The 20,539-nt window shown below is 40.6% G+C and overlaps 1 protein-coding gene across 5 annotated transcripts in view; it reads left to right on the top strand.

Moving 5' to 3' along the window:
- Positions 1 to 20,539, top strand: part of FAM107B (family with sequence similarity 107 member B) — a 61,096-nt gene that overhangs the window by 13,068 nt on the left and 27,489 nt on the right. The window contains exon 1 of one of the 5 annotated variants that reach the window (XM_074573333.1): positions 16,908 to 17,020. The exons of the other annotated variants lie outside the window; for them this stretch is intronic. The gene's annotated coding sequence lies outside the window, so the exon portion shown is untranslated. Of the gene's footprint in view, positions 1 to 16,907; positions 17,021 to 20,539 lie in introns of those variants that run through there. 5 annotated transcript variants of the gene reach the window in all.

The following is a 20,539-nucleotide window of genomic DNA, read 5'->3' as shown; positions in this document are numbered from 1 at the left end:
TCTGTAAATGAATGAGCTGTTCCTGTAACTGAATGACATGTGCATCACAAAGTTTTGAAAATTAGAACGGATAGGAAATTCTTGTTATTTCAAATTGTTATGTATTTGTAAACTGGCTTCAGGCCTTGGAGTTGAAAGACTAACTATTGAATTAAACATACTGCTGGGTTGTATCACAGAAAGATAAAAGCTGGTTTTACATGAAGTGGGAACTTAGACATAGTAGTATGAAACTCATAAGCCCACAGCATATGTGTGTTGGCTCTTGCTTATGTTTTTCATTTTTTTTTTTAAACAGTCAAAGATTATATCGTAAAGCAATTTCTTTGCTTTATGATAGTCTTTTCTATCAGTGGCCTATAACATCATATAGGATCAATCTTTGCTTAAATAAGAAATGCTTATTAAGGACAGCTGCTGCAGACCTGAGCTTGTGTTCTAGCTGTATTATCTCTGCAGGCAAATAACCACATGTTTTATCTGGTATTCTTCCCAGTGCACAAACATGCCTAGCGCGTAACACATGACAAACAAATATAACAAGGGTTGGTACATTTGGCCAACTTGCAGAGTATAAGGATCTCATTATTTTTTCCTACTTCCTGCCTTTGCTTTTTTTATTCCAAACTTAAATTGGTAATACAGCATTTCCCCTTAACAGCCTAGGCAATGTTCTTTCCCATTTCATCTGCATGCAAGTCTTTCTAGGGGATGGCTATGTAGAATGATGAATTTGCTTTTTATTTTATTTATTTATTTTAGCAGTAGCTTTTTATTTGGATCTTTCAGGAAGCTACATAGTTATTTTTCTTTTTTTGTTGCTGTTGTACATAAAAGAAAAGCTAAGGACCATGTCCTACTGAGAGTAAAAAAATGAAGGATGTCAGAAATGTACTACTTACCACTATCAATAAAACTTTAATTAACTAAATGCTCTGTCTGGCCTCTTGCCCATATAATAAAGAAAAATCAGACAGGCTCTCCTAAGGCATCATTACCTGTTATCAAAAATACTTATGGTTCCATTTACATTTGCATTCCGCAGAGAAGCAAAAAAAAAAATAAATTGGCTAGCAGGTCCCTATATGCAAAGAAATCTTGGTTATTCAGGTTCCCTACATTTGCGTGTTTGCATTGGTGTCCTAAACCGTCACCTTTAGGGTCCATATTTAAAATTGCCTTTGTATATAGAAAGTATGAAACCCCCAGCAGGACTCCTGTTGACTTCGCTTGTAAGGTCTGCCCAGGGTTGTCTGGATTTACCGCAATACATGGGATGCCACCTGCAGAGTTCTTGGAGAGGAAAATTCTTGTTCAGCAAAGCCTGTGCCTTTTTTCCTCCTCTACCATTAACCCGGTTCCCATTGGTGCGAGGTCTTTCTGCAAGTGCTGCTCAACCTACTAAGTCAGGATTTAAACCGTCTGAGCGGGTATTGGGCAGCTGGACTGCCAACACAGATGGTGGCTCGTCTTGCCTTCCCCAGGAGGAATGAACCTCCCTGGTCCAAGCCTGTGCCAGGGTTTTGGTAGTTTTCAACTACTTCTGCTGGAGACCAGTAACAGCCTGCCCACCTCTCCAGAAGGGAGTGAACTGGTATCAGTGCTGCCTGGAAGTGGGTGTCCTTTGGGTGCAGTTACAGCAATGAGTTATGAGGAGGGAAAGAACAACTCTAACTGCCTTGCTTTACTTCTTGTAAAAAAACCCTCACGTTTATCTCTAATCTTCAGGCTCAGCCAGTGAGGTTTAGCTGCGGATCCTAGCACTGAGCTGATTACGTGCAGATCTGCGGGTGAAACGTTAAGCTGTCAGAAGGGAGACTTGGCTGAGATGAAGTGGTGTCTCGTTAGATCCCCATCAGGTAGACCACACCTTACTGTGTATTTCCAGAGCCCAGCTGTCAGAGCCGGAGTCACAGGGGTCCCCAGGCGCCATCCTGTACTGCATGATGGGAGAGGGCAGGGGCAGCATCTGCACCGGGCTTTAAGTGTGGCCCTGACGCTGGCATGAGCTGGGACTCCTGTTGGCTGCAGGTTTGGCGTGACTCTCCCCAGGCCATCCTCTTGATGACCCTTTCTCCAAAGGGTCACCCACACCACCTGCTGCAGGAACCGATGTGACTGTGCTCGGGTTGTCCTTGCACAGTGTGGGTACTGGCGGCCAGGGGTGAACTCCAGGCAGCGTTACCCACCACTGAGCCTGGCCTGAGCTTGCTTCGTGGTTGGCCTTTTCCCATAAATTGCAGATGCTGTCAGATTTGTCACAGCTGATAGCAGCCTCTCGTGATAGCCAGCAAAAGATGGGGGAAAAGAATCATCATCCTGAAATCCCACTTCTACAGATAGACAGCCCTGGTGACCGTGAAGTGGGATTCTCTGTTGAGAGCCAGGACTTCCCAGGGCAGCTCCTTGGGCACAGGAAAATCCGTCATTTTCTTCCAGCTCATCTTTTTCGTTTCCTGGTTCACCACTCAAGTTAAATTTCCTTTTAAGTGCTGTTTACGTTTGCAGCTTTAAAAATGTGGGAAAGGCGCTCTCATGGCAGGCTGTAATATAGTGCTAGTAATTATTTCAGAGATTGCCCCTGCATTGCCTCTTGCCCTCTCATCTGTCATCAGCTCCCTCCTGTGTTTTTTGAAGTTTTTGCTTCGCTGCTGACTGTGGCACAGCAAAAAGTGAGCTCATATGGAGCTCAAATTACTGTTGAACCAGTTCAGATCTCTTTAATAGAAACCTTCCTTCTCCAAACCCTTTTGCACTCATTTTAGTTAAGTCATAAACCGTCTTCTGTTTGAACTTTGTGAAAACAAACCAAAACCCTCTTCTGTGTCAGTTACAAAACACTTGGGTTTCTTTCCCTGTTTTTGTTCTGTGTTATTTACTTAACTGCTGCTGGAGTAGCATCTTGGGGTAAAAAGACACTGCTTCTTAGCCAGACAATTTAAATTTTTCATAAAGGGAGATATATAACCAAACTCTTTGTGAAATGAGTTAAACATCCATTCCAGCTCAGGCTTTAAATAGGAATTGTGGATCACTTCAAAATCCTGTCCAAAGGAAAATTTGGACATGATAGAGTATGGATGCGATAATACTTTTCAGCAGCTGTGGAAATAAAGGAAAACGTCTGACTGGCTTTGGCAAAAGCTTTCATAAATTTATAACTTAGGGTGTATGCATGTGATCTCATGAGACAGAGTGAATTTTTGCAACTGCATGTAACGCTGGGCGGTATGCAAGCATCAACCCATATTTGCAAAATCCTGTGGTAAGTGTCTTTTCAGTTTTTTTCAATTTTTTTCTTGAGTCAGAGATGTGCCAGGATCTATTGTAGACCATTTAAAGTAAATTCTGTCTCTCCTTTGGTATTCTGGTTTTGCTTTTTGCCTTTCTGTGCTGCTGGCTAATCTGCTACTGATGCTTAAGTTTGAAGGGACCTCAGTTGCACAGTCATTCATGTGAAGAAAAAAATAATAATTTATATGATTCTGAGTTTTTTCTCTGAACTCCTTATGTTACCTCTGTTTTTTGAGATGGTGTGGTATTGTTTTAAGTTATTTTGGCAGGTTGTGAAAAGCTTTTTAAAATAGTCAGCCTTGCATTTATGCAGGAAAAGCTTTGGTATCTTCTGCCTCCAGAATTTCAGCGAAATTTCACGATCACTGCAGAATCATTTGAGTGTGGGCTCTCTCCAGTTGCTGTGTTTGACTACTTTTACAAGGAACCATACAGGTTTAAAAAAATTTAATGAGAAATAATATGATATTTTAGCCCCACAGACTCTGTTCTCTATACACATTCAGTAAATGACTCTTACTGAGATCAGTGGTTTCCTGTATTTTACTAGTGTGGCGGTTTCAGCTGGTTCTGTAATCTCACATTTCTTTCTATAACTATTTTATAAGGAGAAGGACCCAATTAAACTGGTTCAGGTTTCTCTGTTACAGTGCTGTTATCCTTGCTCTCATTGCTATACGCCTGTCTTGGCCATCCATCTGCTGTGCTTCACAAGCCTCTGGCATGTCCTCCGGCTCTCCTGCATTTGCGCCAAAACCTCCTACAGTCACTTATGCAGCCGTATCTTTTTGACCATCTCTGCCCCCTTTTATTCTGATGTGTACACAAAAGCACACAATCTTTCTAGTTTTTTAGCCAACAGAGGCCGAGATTACAAGGTGGTTCCATGTCCCTGTGCAGGACTGTTCTAGACACAGAAACCTCCCAAGCTTGGAGCTGCGTAACTCTTGCATCCCCTGTGCTATCACTGACTGCTGTACCAACCCCCCAGAGCAGAGCTGATGTAGGGAGGTGGGAAAAGCAGGTGGCAGCTGCTGCAGGGCAATTAGGAGAGCTTCTGCTATCTGATCTAGTGATCTAGCAGCCAGGTGTCTTCTGTTGTTGCCAGTAAAGGTGAGGATAGAAGGTAGGCAGGAGAGAGCGGCCATCCTATACCTGCAGCAACCATCGCCCAAACGCAGGTAGCTGGGCTGTAGCAGGAAGAAAAGGAAGAATTTAGCTCTTAGGGCAGTTTGCCTCTCGAAGAATTGTTTTCCGATTCTCCAGGGAAGAATAACGCAGGTGAGCAGAGCCTTAATACTTTCTACCGAACATAAATCTGACATGCATCTGATCCTGCTCTGGGTGCCTGGTATGTGGTAAAGCAGCACTGCTGAGGTCTTCGCTTCTCTGCTTTTTAACTGGTGGCTCAGTGAGGTATGGAAACATCCACTACACTTCTGCCTTTGTCTTATTGTACAAGCATCCTGCTAGTGTTGTGATACAAGAATGAGTCTTGTTCAGGATGAGGTGAGAGGAGTGTACTTTAGATTCTCTACTGGGGATAAAGAATTAAACACTAACTGTAAATCCAAGATTGGCAAAGACGTGTTTCAAGATGGAATGCCCCACGATTTCAGTTTTACCACTTTGAGATCTTCTTCGAGTATTTTATTGAATGTGGATGTAAGTCTTTAGGATTGTTTAGATCGAAACATTAATTTACACTGTATTAGAAATACATAAAAGTAATGGGGGAAACTTACAAGTAAGTTCAAAATAAATGTGTAGTTTAGCCATAATGAAGTATTCAGTCTAACTTAACCTCCCCTGCCTGCCTGATCTAAGTACCTTATGGCTTCCCCCCCGCCCCGAACATTGGCAACCTGTTGAAATTTATTGGTGAAGAGGTTGGAACCAGGTTCTTTTTGAGAAACAAGCAAAGCTGGCAGTAGTCTTTCTTGTCAAATTCAGAGATATTTTCTTGATTTATTTTTTTTTTAATTTTATTCAGTGAATTCTATAACTAGTTATTTCAATTCAATAAGTAGTTATTCCAAAGCTGAGAAAGTGATGAAGAGTCAGGAATATGATTTAGATAGAAAAGGATAACTCTACTAGTTCTAAAGTTTGGAATCAGGACCAAAAATAATCAAATTGCTAACTTTAGATAATAATTAATTTTATAAATTTGAATTATAAACAAAATGACTGTTCCACTTTGTGCTCAGCTTGCTTCAGGTGATTTTATCTAAGTAAATAAAATCAGTTTTGCTTTGGTGGTTTTGTGAACTTACTCTGCCTTCACTTATGTCTCTCAATGCAACCTTGATAGGAAAAACAGCTGAAAATGTGTTCGCTTAGAACATTAGAACTGAGTCATTTTCCATCTGTAATAAAGAATTTGAATAAGTGTGTGTTGTATGTGACTAATTAGTGGTGTAATTTATCAGCCTCTTAGCAAACAAAGTGTTCCTGTTACAGCAACCCTTCTACAGAGAATAACTGAAACACAGAAAATGCTACAGATATTTTTAACAATCAAGATTTCTGCTTAAATAATCTTAGTTTTTAGCATCTTTTCATTTCTAGAATACAAATCAACACCAGTGTTTTCTCCTCTGATGTGTCTTGTTGACTCCTTTTTAGCCAAAATGAAAAATGGAAGCATGGGATTATTTTGAGCCTGTGTGTACTTTGCTCTTGATGTAAAACATTGAAACCCACAGACTGCAAGCTTTGAATATGTAGAAGTTGCCCCTAGCTATGCAAGAAGATATTTAGATGTGCAGATCATGAAGAACCTTTGTGGTCTTTCAAGGAAGGACTACCTTGGTTAAAAACAAGTTTCAGAATTGAAGCTTGGTATGATTTCTTTCTTAAATCTAGCAGATGCCTGGATAAAGGGAGTTAGTCATAAAAAGGAAGTCTTAAAACTGGTTCGAATTAGATTTCAAAGGTGAGGGTTATGCTGATAATTTAAAATCTTGGATTTCTCACCACCAGTCAATAAATGGCAATCTAACATGAGGTTCTGGCAAGGCACAGTCTGGTCTGTAAAGGGCCTTATGCAAGTTAAAACAGATGTGGTTTGGGATCGTATTTAGCATCTGTGGCTGGTGATGGAGTAGTATATGAGAGGAGATGACTTGTTCTCACTTGCACAGGATGCTTGTAGATTCAGTTGATATGGACCCATTATTTATGCATGTTTTGGCCAGTCCTTCAACGCTGGCTTGGAGAATGTAGGTCAGCCGCACCAGTGTGGCTCTGGTTTCTGAAAGAAGATTGCCCATCCTATCCCAGTGACTCTTTGCAGCGCCCTTTGGGCTTTTGGAGTCCCAGTTGGAAGGCTTCGTTAACAGCCTGCTTCCTGGCTCCCTGCTGCCCAGAAGACTATTAGTCGTCTGATACTCGTTTGCCCTAGGGCAGCCATGCAAAAGTTAACTAAAGGATGACACCCCTGAGGGGAACAGAAGGGCTGTTTCTTTGAGTCTGTGCTTCCCTGTGTCATCTCCAGCCAGCATCCTGCAGCGCACGTATGGATGGATGCATGAGCAGGAGACGGACCTGCACGCTCTCCTCTTTCGGTCACTCTGACCCTCTCACGTGCCTTTTTGGATTGCTGGGGGAAACCAGACCGTTCTTTGCATGTTTGCTCAGTAAATAAAGGAAATAAGTATCAGGTACGTTACATCCTTCCAAAGCTGCAACAATTCCCCCCCCCCCGCCCTTTCCTATTAATCTGCATATTTGATATCAACAAAATCACAGTAGATTAAATACCATTTTCAGTTCCAACTGGATGTGATTGCTCTAATTGTTGCCAGGCGGTATCTGAAGACATTTCTATCAAAATACAAAACCTAACTGATGTGAGAGGGAAGAAGAGGCTGCTAATAAGATTATGAAGTAAAATTATTGACAAACAACGTTCTCTATTATGGAGACTGGGGAAGGAGGAGAGCAATTTATGCAAAAGGAATAAAAAGAGACCTTGGTTTGTAAAACATAAATATTTAAATGAGAAGCAGGAAGAGGAAGGGAGAGAAGTAGGAAGCAACTGGGCTCGCTCCATCTAAGGCTCTTGAGACTGGGACTTGTGTATCCAACTGAGGGTTTTGTTTTGTGTTTTTTTTCCAGTCACGTTGAATATTGATTTTTCTTTTAAAGGAGAAAGAAACCTATGCATGTTTTTCTGGGAATAACAGAAAACGGCAACATATTATTCTGTACATAGTTTAGATTATCATTCTGCTTCTCATGTCTCACATGTATAAGAAAGTACCATTGTAAATGCAAACCAAAGTTTAATTAAGAAATAGAAACTTCTGATCAAAATCTGATGTTTATTTAATACGGTTGATCAGAGGGGGCAAGCTGGAAATTAAATATAGCAATATAAAGTGTTTCAAAGGCAAGTGTCTTAGGGTAAATCCAGTGAATCCCTGTGATTTTTCTGGCATGTTAGGTGATTAGAGACACAACAGAGATGTTTATTGTATTAGAGCTATACCCAAAATAGAAAACTTGGGCTGGAAAAAAAGAATTAAAAAAAAAAATATATTACTTTAAGGTGTGGGAGAAGAGGCCTTATTGTGTACTAGAACTTCAAGGACACAGAGGGCTGCTGTCAGGCTACCAGCACAGGTCAGCTGGCTGTCCTGCTGTTGACTGGTCCTTCTATAAACTTTGTAGTGAATGGATAGAAGAGCAAATGGAGCGGAGGAAGAGGGAGAATCACACATTTATGAAAAAAGCATCATCTTTTAACTGTCAAAAGTTTTAACGTGCTGTTTTCAATATTGTGTCATGTCAGTGCTATAAGCATCTGGTGGTTTAAGAGTTTATAGAGACTTGTGTTTATCTTGTCTAGCACTACCTGTCCAACTGAACTGTCTCCTCCTCCTCCTCTCGACCTCTGTGGTCGTCGAGAAAGATGTTTTTAGAGTGAAGCCGAGCCAGAGCTGCGCCTCCAGAGGGTGGCAGCTCTTCAGCAACTGCAGTGAACTGGGGTGATGGGTCTAGACCAGGCGGGAAGAATCCATGTGTATACCATCTGCTGTTCAGTGAAGTTCACAGAATGGCTTTGGATAAAGCTCTCAATTGCTGTTTCAGGACACAGAATGCATCTTTTTTTTTCTTTTTTTCTTTTGAAGCCCTTTGAAAGGTGGTTAGTAATACACATGCCTTCTCTGAGAAGTCGGGCATCGCTGACAGACAAATTAACCAGAGTTACCAAATGAAAACGTATTTTAATTTGCTTTGTAATTTAAAACAATGGAACATTTCAACATCTATAGCACCCACCTTCTATTAAATTGCTTCAACAACAAAGGGATTTTAACTGAGTATAAGTTTTCATTTGTTTCACATGGTCCACACTTCATTTTGGTTCTTGAATACTGCATATGGCTATTTCCTATGATGACATTTTTGTAAAGCAATTGTGCATATTCATGCTGTTTCTCACATATGCCCTTCTATGCAGGCTTTGGGTGGGGGAATGAAGCCATTTAATGCCTTATTAAAGTTTTTTTTTCTGTACTTAAGAATAAATTGGTCTTTATTTTAGGAAACATTTGCACAGTGATGGCACCTATTAAGCATAAAATGCTTTGATGATATCCATTGGAAAGAATATCCATGAATAAAAAATGAGCTACTTGAGTCGATACTATTACTTTTTATTCTCTGCTTTCTTAGTCTTGCCTGTTGCTTTTATTTTCTTTATTAGCTTTCCATGATGGTAGAGTTTTCCTTTCAAAAGAGGCAACATGGTCCTGTTATTCTCCATTGCGTTGTTTCATCTGCAGTGCACAGTAATGTGATAGGGAAGTTGGAAGTTATAATTTCAGAACTGTGCATATGCGGATGATAGTTTGTCTTTAAAACATCTTTTTTTTTTTTTTTTTCAGTTCTGTTCCACCCCTCTACCCCCCTTCCTTCTTTGCTACGGCTTGAGTCTTTTGCCACATCAGCTCTTTCCTTTTACCTCCTTTTATTATTTATTTTTATGGTATGTGGTACATAGTCTGTGAACACAAAGTAAATTGATGGCCTCTGAATCAGAGGCTATTACAGCATATTCCTGATTAGATGAGGTCTCCTGGCTCCCACTTATACAAATCTTAAATAATCCAAAGCACTTTAGGTGTAAGTACAGTTTTAATGATAAAATTTACCCTGTGTTAAATTCCTGGAGATCTTTGTTATTGTAACAGCAGTCCTTGTCAGGGTTATTAACCTAGGGTTATTAACTTTCAGATGTTCACTAAGGGCAGGACTTGTTCACGTCTCTTCAGTGTTCTTTTACTGATTTAATAAAATAGTATCATTATATCTATGCCACATCTGGACTTGTCTCTTATGTGCAGAGGATAGTGATGATTTACTGTCTTAATTTCAAAATTTCCAAATTTTAGGCCAAGTACAGTGGCCAGTGTTTATTGCAGCTGATAAACCTTCCCCAGAGGAAGGCTGGTTTGATAACAACAAAGGAATAAAGATGATAATGAGAGTCCCTGGTTTGGAGAAATGGGTAGGTGTCAATGCTACGCAAAGAATAACTAGTGTACAATGGCCAGGTAGTGAGTGTAACCCGCCAGTGCTGGCTTCTATTCAAACTGATTTTGTTCCCTTTTTCTTTTTGTGATCACAAAATTAGGTTCTAATTTAGTGCAGATTTTTATCTTCCCCCTTCCTTGTTAACCTGGAGATGGTCACAGCTGGTGGTAGTAATGAGCCCACGTACTGTACAAAGTCAGGGGAGACTGCAGTTCATTGCTGCTGTGCCCAGCTCCATTTAATGAAGTTTTTTGAGAGCATGCAGCAGTAGTGCCTGCATTTTATGATGATGATAGAGCCTGTTAGGCTTTAAAAGCAATTTCTTTCCAGAAGCATGACAGGGTTTTCATGCAGTTTGGTGCTGCGTTTAAGGTTACATCACCGTTTCCAATATAAAACCCCTGTTTCCAGTAATGGTGCTGTGCAGCAGCCCTGTTACAAGTACTTAGTGGAAAAAGGCTTTGTCGAGATTGAGAAAGGAAAGTTTTTCAGCCTTTTCTAATGTTATGTTCACTAAAAATATTGGAAGGGAAGAAAGCCTCCATGTGCGTGATTAAAATGGGCTTAGATGGAGTTCTTGGAACAAGAGGCGTGTCCTTAATACTGTGGGAACGTGCGGAAGGTTAAAGGTAGAGCAGGGTGGTACTTTCCAGTAGGGAAGGACTGTGAAGTTATTGGCATTGATCTACAGTAGTAAATACAAATGTTAGCAAGTCTCCTGCAGTGAGTAGGGGGTATGAGCAACTGTAACATCGTTCTGCTGGAGTTAATTGCCCCAATGGACCGGGAGCTGGGCCAACCGCAGGCTTTGGCTGCAGAGCTGTCTCTCTGTATTGTCATTTCTATTAAATGGGATTGCTGATGAAGACCTCTGGCTCACTTCGTTCGGCTTGGTGCTGGAGTGGTGGCTTCTGTTTTGTTGTTAATTGTCCCTAGCTTGGAAGTGAAACTCTTGGATCTCTACTGGTGGCATATTTGTGACTTGTGGTAGAATTTTCTGTGACCTTGGACCATGTGCTTCACAAAAATGTAAGAGGAAATTAATAAAACATCTGACCTTACTTTTTAAGGGTCACACTTTCATTTTTACTTTCTTGACTAAAGTTTCATGAATTCTAAGTTAATCTGAGTTGCAGTGACTTTTTGACTGGGTGAAGCACTGTCTTGCCTTTTTTTTTCTTTTCCCAATTTAAAAAAAAGTTTAATTTCCGGATCTGTGAAATTGTAATTCTAGATGGTGCTTAAGATAGTCATTCCTTGCTCGTACGCTCAGATCTAAACTCAAAATACTTGGAGGCAGTTTGTGCTGTTCAATTAGTGGAAAAGGAAGCCTTCAGTTAATCAACTCTTAGTAAATGAAATCTTAATGGTTATATCGACAGACTTCTAGTGCTGGCCTTGTGGACTGTTGTAGCAATTCAGCAGCATGCAGTAATACTCACTTCCAAACCTAAAATCTGTTAAAAAAACAAGTGCTGTCTTTGCATGACTTCAGTTCTAAATAACTTATATTAATTTCTAATTTCCTATTTTTAATGTAAATTAAATGAATAGTTGATTTACAGCTGATAAAGTAAATGATATGTCAGATTTTCAGAGCGAGAGGGAATCTTCTGGCATTAATGCTAAACAGGCTTATGTCTTATTCAGCCTACAACTTTAGTCTGCCAATCAGACTTTGTTTTTTCACATAGTTTCTTAATAGTTTGAGCATTTGGGGATTGCTTTTTACCACAGTCACTGTAAAAAAATCAAATAGAGGTGAATCATCAAGATGTGTTCTGATTATTAACAAAGGATCTATGTATGTGTGTTTATATATGTGTATGTACATTTCTATCTGTATGTTTGCGTGTATATTTTAAAACAGCAAGCTTCAGGCTTTATGCACATGCAGAATGTAATCACATTGTTTTTTCTTGGCCACATTTGTGGCCAAAAAATGGACTTGGCCAAGAAATGGACTATTTATTCTCCTTTTAAGTCCACAAATGGACTTAAAAGGAAAATAAATAGATGGAAGCAAGACAGACACTTGGGATTACATGGAAGCCTAATATTCTCTGCCAGGGCTAGAACTGTCTTTTTCAAGTGATGGAAAATTCAAGAGTCTTCTGTTAGAGTTTAAGTAGGCAGGATTTGAAATTACTCCACGTCTGGAAGTGTAATAGATGGTCAAATGCAGAAGGACTGATCTTACAGAGCTCAACTGGGATTTGCATGATCCACCTTTAGTTGCTAGTTCTATCTAAATTCTCATATAGCTTTGGGCAAGTAGCTTGATTTCTGTTTGTTTTGTTTTTTTAATTTTTTTTTAATGTTCCCCATCTTACAAAATAAGGAAGTTTGATGTCAGCTCTGCAGAGTGCCCTGAAGGTAAACTGGGAAGTGTTCAGTGTATGAACACAGACCTCTGCTCCTTACTTTAGCCCTGGGCTAACGTGATAACCAGTCAGGGGAGAAACATCTCCAGAAAGTGACTCAGGATGTATGTGCTTCAGAGCATAAATGAGGAAGTGACTGTGAGTAGCCCAGAAGCTGTGGTGTGTTCTTTCTTTCTTTTCTACTGTTATGGCCTCTCTCTGTTCTGGGTGCTTCCTTCCAAGCAGTCGGGGAGCTGCTGACCCAGGTTTGCTCCAGCACTTCATCAGAGTGGGTGCAGTGCTCTGCTTTTCAGTCGTTGGCTCTATTTATTTCAGGTGTTTGTTCCTGCAAGTCACTTGCAATACTGATCTTTTGATATGAAGTGCATCTTTTGTATATATATTTCTGTAGTGCTACCTACAGAAATAGGTACAAATATTATATAATAATATATTTGTCTATAATAAATAAAGTATTTTAAATTCCATTTTTGAACCCATGGGGTGTGTATGTAGGTTTGTCAGGAGGAACCACCCTGCAAGCTGACTACCTGCATAAGTGCATGCTGCTAAGTACGCAGTGCAAAGCAATTCAAAAAAGCTCTTAAAACCGGAAAAAATGCTGGTGTCTAATGAGAAATCTTGTGCTGATTTAAACATATATTTCATTTGAATTTATTTAAATACCTATGAGAACATGTGCTACCAAAGCCACTTTTCTCAAGACCTAATTGCTTTTAAGTCTTGAAAAACTCATCTTGTGCATGCATGTCTACAGTTCTAAACATCTGTAAGATAAATGTAGATTAATGAAGTGTCTTGAGAGTGCTTGCCTATACATGCACTTAACCTAAATGGATGATGAACTGAATATATGAATGCTTCATTACAGAGAGACAGAGGTGAGTCTAAAGTTTTTAATTTGAATGAAGAAACCTAGGACTGACTTTCATACGTGTCGAAATTGCGCTCGCATGTCTCCTTGCTAGGAGTCTGCCGTGCATTTGCAGTCTGATCTCATTCCTCTCCAGCGGGAGCAGATGGGGATTCTTGAACTTGGCCCAAATTCCTAGAAAGTCACTGCACTGACATTTTGTAAAGGTGTGAGAGGGAGTGGGAATTTGGATGGCAGAGGGTGCCATAGCAGAGAATGATACAAGGAAGATGCAGCAACACTTCAGTTTACTCAACACTGCGACGACGACGAGGAATATAAAATATTTCAGTGTGGTAGAATAAATCCTTCTCTCTCTTGCCATCTAGGTGCCATATAAAACGGATCCTCTTTGCTTGATTTTAACCGCTCCCCCCAATGTAATTAGCTCAGAATTAAAATTCTTAATGACGCTTTCAAATTGGAACATCCTAATACTTGAGTCTTTCCCTCCTCCCTTCCCAGTTTGGATTTGTATAGGAATTTTGTTTACCTTGTGGATATTTTGAGGCCTATGAAGAAGATGGGTCTGAGAGCCACATGCAGGTATTTCCTGTTCCTCTCCCACCTGGCACACACCTGCCTGTTTCCCTGTGGTCTCAGCGCTGCTGCTTCCCTCTCTGGGGGAACCTGAGAGACTCAAATCCCAAGCAACGTTGAACAAGAATGTGACTTTGGCTCTGCTACCTGTTGTTATCTAATGGAACAAGCAGAGATGAATGTATGTGTATTACTGTAAATGAAATATGGGGGAAAAATCTGAGATGTTGTATTTAGTAATAATAATTTCAGATTTTTCCACATGGAAATGTGGTTCTGCCTTTCTTAACAGGCTATTCTCACTTAGAAACCAGACTGGTGATCCCGTTTGCCCACAGCTTTTCTGATTGCGTTCTTCTTGCTTTGCTTGAGGGTTTGGAGATTTTGTGAGCAATCTTAGAAGCTGTTACCCCTAATTTAAAACAGTGTTTAAAAGAACAGTGTGTGCTTCTGATGGAGTAACTTCTAAACTCAAAATTCTCTCGCTTGCCTCAAACGTTAAATATTCACACCAGGAAAAGTCTGGTAGCTTTCCTTAAAAATGTGTGGCTTCAGCCTCAGTGTCAGCGAGATTTTGTGTTAGATAGAAATTGCCATATTATATCAGACTACAGTTGTCTCTTAGTTTGTTAGATACCTACTTGAGTGATGGGCTTTTCAAAGGAAAGCTGAGCACATCTTTTGTTCTAATATCTGGAAAACCTGTGTCTCTGTGTGTGTGTAAAATCACACACTAAGCTGAATCATTGCTTTGGAAATTATTTTCAGTTGGTGAACTTCAATTTTTTGCATTCTCGTTGTTTGGGGATTTTTTAAGTTTCAATTTATCAGTTATTTTGCTCCCCTGTTGCAGCAAAAAATCAGGTATTATTAATTTATATATTTTAAGTCTCTTGGACCAGAGGAAACTGTAACAGAAGATGGAAGCAGGAAATGGAATTACTGCTGGTCAGTGATTAGATGTGTGCTTTTTTTCAGTATCTAGCAAGAAAACTGGCAGATGTGTAGGCTGCAGACCTGGTATCTGTATAATGCAGGCCGTTGGAGTTATTATCCATAATACCCAGCTCTGACTAGCATGGACTAGTCTGGCGTGCATCTCTACAGTCTGTGAGTCATTTGCTGCTCTCCTGACTGCACGGGTTTCTGTCTCTTGCTGACTGCTTCCTTCTTTGTCTTTCTTTACGACAAAATAGCCACCACTGAAAATGGCTCGTGTACAACCACCCTGCTGATGCGAACGTGCTGAGCTGTGGCCTCAAAAATTACATGGCAGCTTCCAGGCACCTCTGGCATCAGTACAGGGCTGTGGTCTGCCGTTCTCTGTGCCGTATAAACCATGCGCAGTTTTTGCCAGGCACTCGTTCAGCCCGAAGGCACTCCGGTCCCCTATGAAACACGTTGTCGGTTGGCACTGCTGCTGTGTCAGCAGAGCGGTTTAGCAGTACAGCTAAAAGACACACAAGGAATAGTCCGCCTTTCAAGCTAAATATTCCAGCAGCTGCTTTGGAGCAGCAAGCCTGCCAGTTCCTATAAAACCGGTTCTCTGGATGCAATGGGTATTAGTATCCTTTGCTGTTGAATCTCCTTCCTTGTAAGGAGCAGACCTCAGCTGACATTTCTCATGCTTTTTACCCCTGCTTTCAGGCCTGCACATGTGTTTGTAGTGTGGTCTTCTTTTAAACCGTATGATTCCATTCCTGTAGTGAGTCTTAATTTAATTCTTGTCTGACAAAGGCCCTCTTGTCTGTTTTACACGAAGCATATGCTGACATCCACTCAATTCTTTTCATCAAGTATTTGGCAGTGTAATTATGTATGAAGAGTTGTTCAGAGCATGCTGACTTATACCTGCTGAAAGATCTGGCCCACAGTGTGTATTTCTGTCAGGGTTTTGATCTACTGAGCATTTGGAAGATACATGCAAATATTGGGGGGAGTAGGGAAATAATCATCACTATTCAAAATTTGCAATTGTTTCTTTATTTCACTCCTAACTGTCAGGGTTATATTTACTTTGCTGTATGAAAATAAAAACAGTAATCTGTACTTGCTGATACACAGATTGTGTAAAGGTTTTAGAAAGGTATGAAAAAATCTCATGTGCTAAATGAAACTAGGTTTTTGGCGACTGCGAGGTTAATGGTTTTTGCCACTGAAAGCTTTATAATTACTTTCCCTGTTGGAGAGGCTGGGCCTCAAGGAATCGCTTGAATAAAGGAGACTCCTTGGATCCTGCCTGTCTTGTTACCTTGTTCAATGTCAAGTCAGGACCTAGTAAGAGATTCTGTTACTTTCTTAGCCTTTTGTTGAACACAGATTTCAGTAGCAGCTGGTGAGCTGTTAGACTTTCCTAAGTCTGCCTTGGAAATCCCTGGGATGGCTGGACACAGGCATTTTGTCCAAGATTCAGGTGATGTACAAGCTAGCAGCTGTGCAATTCTTGCACCCCCACTCCTGTATATGCTGTATGGGATTCAGCTTAAATGTGTTTGTATACGAATGTCCTGGATCCCTCACTGTGTCACTCGCTTTTCGTGAGACACTTTTGCAATAGGCATTACTGTCCGTCTGTCTTGCTGCCTTGTGAGGAAATGAAACTATGCCATCTTTCACAGTGAATACACCCTGAGAGTTTATCTGACCAGTGACCTGATTTATTGTTGTCTGAGCTTCACACATCTGCAAGACTCGTATTTTTTCTCCCCGTTAACACAGATGCAGAACAGGCGGATGTTTTTATGAAATGGATGTGACATCTGAGTAGATGGTTGAGAGCTGAGTCTGAATCACCAAAGTTTTGGTACTCTGTGTCCAACTTTGCTCTGATCGCAGTCTGTATTTCACAGCTGGAGGGTGACTGAGTGACAGTTAGCTCTGGGAATTGAAACTGGGGCGGCCCTCTGACTTCTGAGGTGGTAAGCCAACATACTCTGGATGCAATAACAGCCACTTCTAGAGGTAAAGATACAGAAGCCACAGTTACAGAAGAGCTCAGCATTATTCCAGTTTCTACATCCTTTTTTCCCCTGTTTGAACTTTTGAAGAAAGAAGTGGCTGATGCATCAAGTGAACAAACCTGATAAGCAGGGACGAGCTTCCAAGTGAAACTGAAGGCAAGACTTCTTTAACAACATGAAGAAACGTTGCTGTTTCCCACTTCCATCTGCTGGGGCAGAGCTGGCTCTTGCAGCAACTGGTTGCTCTTTGCCGAAGCGGAGCAGTTGTTTTCATTGCAGCTGCCAATGTGAGACCAGTTGGGTCTTCGGGAGAGCATGAACGGGTGCAAGACGCTTCCTGCTTAACTGGGACAACTGTGCTTGTCGCCTCTTGGAAAATAAGGGTGAGTGTGTTGGAGGAGAGCAGGAAAGTCCCATGAGTGGGGCAGCTGTGAGAATTTGAGCCCCGCGATGGAAAGGTGCCAGCACAGCTCCCTGACCACCAGGGGTACAACATCTCTAACGTGGGCCATGGGGAGACTCACACGTTTGTCACCCGAGAGATGGCCTGCCTGTCACTCATACAGAAAGGAACAGAGCCACTACAGCTCTTGTTCTTGGTTATTATGTGATTTACTGAGGATTTTTAACCCCGAGGACCAAATTGTTCAATTTCAGTTTTATGTTTTATGGCTTCTAAGACAACGCTTTGCAGGTCTCCGTCTCATTAATGCCTTTATTCAGAGTGATGATCCAAGCAGGAGGACTAATAATAAAATTTAACATTGTAGCTTTTGATTTGAGAACCTCATGAAGAATGGTGTCAAATTAAAATACTTAGTGTTTTGTGTGTTTCTTTGTAGTCTGAACTCCTTTTGTGACAAGCAACATTAATTTTCATACAATTCTGGAAGAAAGAAATCGGGTATCTATTTCTAATTGCTACTGGTTAGGAATATGATACGTATGTAATGCAGGATAGATTGATTAGACTCATTATGACATGAAATGAAAATGTCAGACCACAAAAATAAGCAATAGAGTTGTTGCATTTTTTATTACACTTTTGCCTTGGGTTTTGCATAATTGAAAGAGGATCATACACACAAAAAATAACCTTGCCCTGAAAAACAGAACATCAGAGATGAAAAAAGCCCTCTCAATTACTGGAATAAACTGAGTCTCAGGAGATTGAGGAGTAAGATTTGTCTGAATAATTGCATGCAAAGAAATATATGGGGGAAAAAATAGAAGAAATATGTATTCTGGGTTAGAATCTCAATGAGGAGACTGGGTTGCATTTCTTCACAAGCACAAGATTGTTTTCAGGACTGTGGCAGAAGCAATGGAAACATTTCCAAACAGATCCCAGTGATGCCATGCCTGGAAGATGCGTAAGGAAAAACATGTTTTATTGGCGCGTTGTTTTCTTTATATAAGCTGCAGCACCTTGTTACAAGAACTGATGCCTTGCTTTAATAATGTAAAACTTTTCTAAGACTAAAATCTGATGTCCAGGCCCTTCTCCCTTTACCTTACCGCAGAAGCACCATTGGTAGCACTGTTAGTTCTGAATCCTGGTGCTGGTAAGAACCACCCAAGTACAATTTTTGCAAAATGGCATATTTAATGACTTTTCCTGCCAGCCTCCGTTTTTGTCCCCCACCAGACTCCATCTCTGGATTTGTGCCCTGGGGAATTTGTGAGGCAGGGGAGCCGGGAGCTCTCTGCTCCGTGGGACTCTCTTCCGAGCCTGTGACTTTCTGTTGGGAAAACAGAAGGGGAGGAGAAGTACATGCTGCTGTGCCATTGCAAGGGGACTTTGTCACAAGCTTGTAAAAGCTGGGGGATGGAAAACAAGGCTTGGTCAGAGCAACGCTGGAGAGAATAGTGGGAACAGAGTTGCCTCTTCTGTATGGCAGCGGGAGGGCACGTACACCCGCTGCCTCTCAGTGCATGTCAGGGAGAGGATGGCCTCTGTGAGAGCATTGCAGATTTTCTCATGACCTCTGTGGTCTCCTCCAGATGTGCTAAAAATATCTCCTGCAATGGAGATCTGTTGAACAGATTTTTTATTTCTGCTATGTGTGACTCTTGCTCTAAAATAATCATTAATCCTACCTTTTTATATCTTCTGCTATCCCCATGTTAGCAAAGGCTCGGCTCTGTATTCACATAAGAACTAGCCAGCTGGTTTGATGTTCTCTGTATTAATTAGAATTACAGGCCAAAACCTTAAAACAAGATAACAACTGGATTTAAAACACATCTTATTTTGGACTGAGATCAAGAATGAAAGATTTTGGCTCAAAAACTTCTGAGGAAGGAGGAGATGTCAGGGGTGCGTAGGTGTGCTACAGCTCACCCTGCGGCAGGGAAAGGATGAATGGCCTCTTGAAGTTCCTTCCAGCCCAATTTTCTCTGATTCTGCAAAAATGTGATTACAATGGTTGTTAGCTGTGCAAATTGCTGGAGATAAATCGCTTTCAGCAACTTTTGTGTGTTTTATGGCTGTTCTCATCATTTTAGTTGATGCACTCTTTTGTGGGAGAAATGTTACGGGTGCATTCAAGGAGGTCTCCAGCATCACGCTACTGCCAATGAAGGTTAACCGAGGCCATTGCCTTTGCCAGCACTTCTGCATAAGTGACTCTGTGGTAAACTGTAATATTAATATTGTGCACATTCCCTGAGTGAGTCAGATAAGCTGTGGAAGATTAATTGATTTTAGTAGACTGGCTCCAGCTCATGCCAGCGGAGAGTTTAACCTGATGCTATTTATAGCAGTATTTCATCTGGTTGTGTAATCTCAATGTAAAAATTCGAAATCTCTTGAATGCACAGGTCTGATTCTCCAAGTACACCTGTACTTTCTGAGCTTCTCAATTCTTGATACCCAAATGAGCTGCATATAAAGTGGTCTTTATTTAAACCTGCAGATACATAGGGTTTTTTAAAAAAAACAAAACAAAACAACCCACAATCCCTCCACACCCACAAGAAAACCCTGAAAACAAAAGAAAAAGAAACAACACCAAAACCGCCCCCCACAAATCCAGACTGTAAGAATATCAGAGTATTCTAAAACACTATCTTCAAATTTTCCACCTATTTAATACCGGGAACTATCTGTTCCAATATATTTTTAAACAAGTGCTCTCGGAACACCAGTGAAAATGTTTCAAGTATTTCCACGCAGACCTATTTTGGTAGAATTTATTCTGAAACTCATCTTTGTTGAAAAACATCTCTGGGACAGATCTATCCCTGGAGTAATTTCCCTTGATTTTTAATAGCATTGCAGGAAGGGTGAATTTGGCTTGTGTTTTAATTTATAACACAGGAGATATGTACAGCTACAGCACATCTTTGCCGAGGGTATGGTACACAAGGGGAAAACATGCATGATTCTATCAGTACATTGTTAATTTAATTATAACAACAGATGCAACATTTAACCTATTTGACTTTGTTATTGAGTTATTAAATCCTACTTGAAGAATATTATTTTCCCCAGCTATAGCACTGAGTGAAAGGCTTCACAGCTTCTTGAAATGTTAAGTAGCTTTGCAACTTCCTCTCTCTCTGTATCAATAATCTAATATTTTTGCTGATAGCACTTTGTTTTGAAACTGGGAGATGTAAATCTGTCTTCCTTTCTGCTTGTACCAACACCTATTTCCTCCTGTGTTCGCAGAAAGAAAAATATCACAAAAGAGACTGTCTTCCTCTTCTCTTTTTTTTTTTAAATATATTTTCTTCCCTCCCCTTCTCCCTTTTTAGGGTAGAACATGCTCAAAGTTAATTTAAAAACAGAGCTCTCTTGGAGATGCAGTTTAGGCACATTTATGTTCAGTGGCATTTGGTATGTGTTCAAGAAAGCATTTCCATTAAAGGCATTTCTCAAATTGGAAACCAAAGTA

The sequence above is a fragment of the Larus michahellis genome, chromosome 1 (assembly GCF_964199755.1).
Source record: "Larus michahellis chromosome 1, bLarMic1.1, whole genome shotgun sequence".
NCBI classification, from domain to species: Eukaryota; Metazoa; Chordata; class Aves; order Charadriiformes; family Laridae; genus Larus; species Larus michahellis.
The sequence above is the reverse complement of the archived record's forward strand: the minus strand, read 5'-3'. Positions and strand labels throughout refer to the sequence as shown.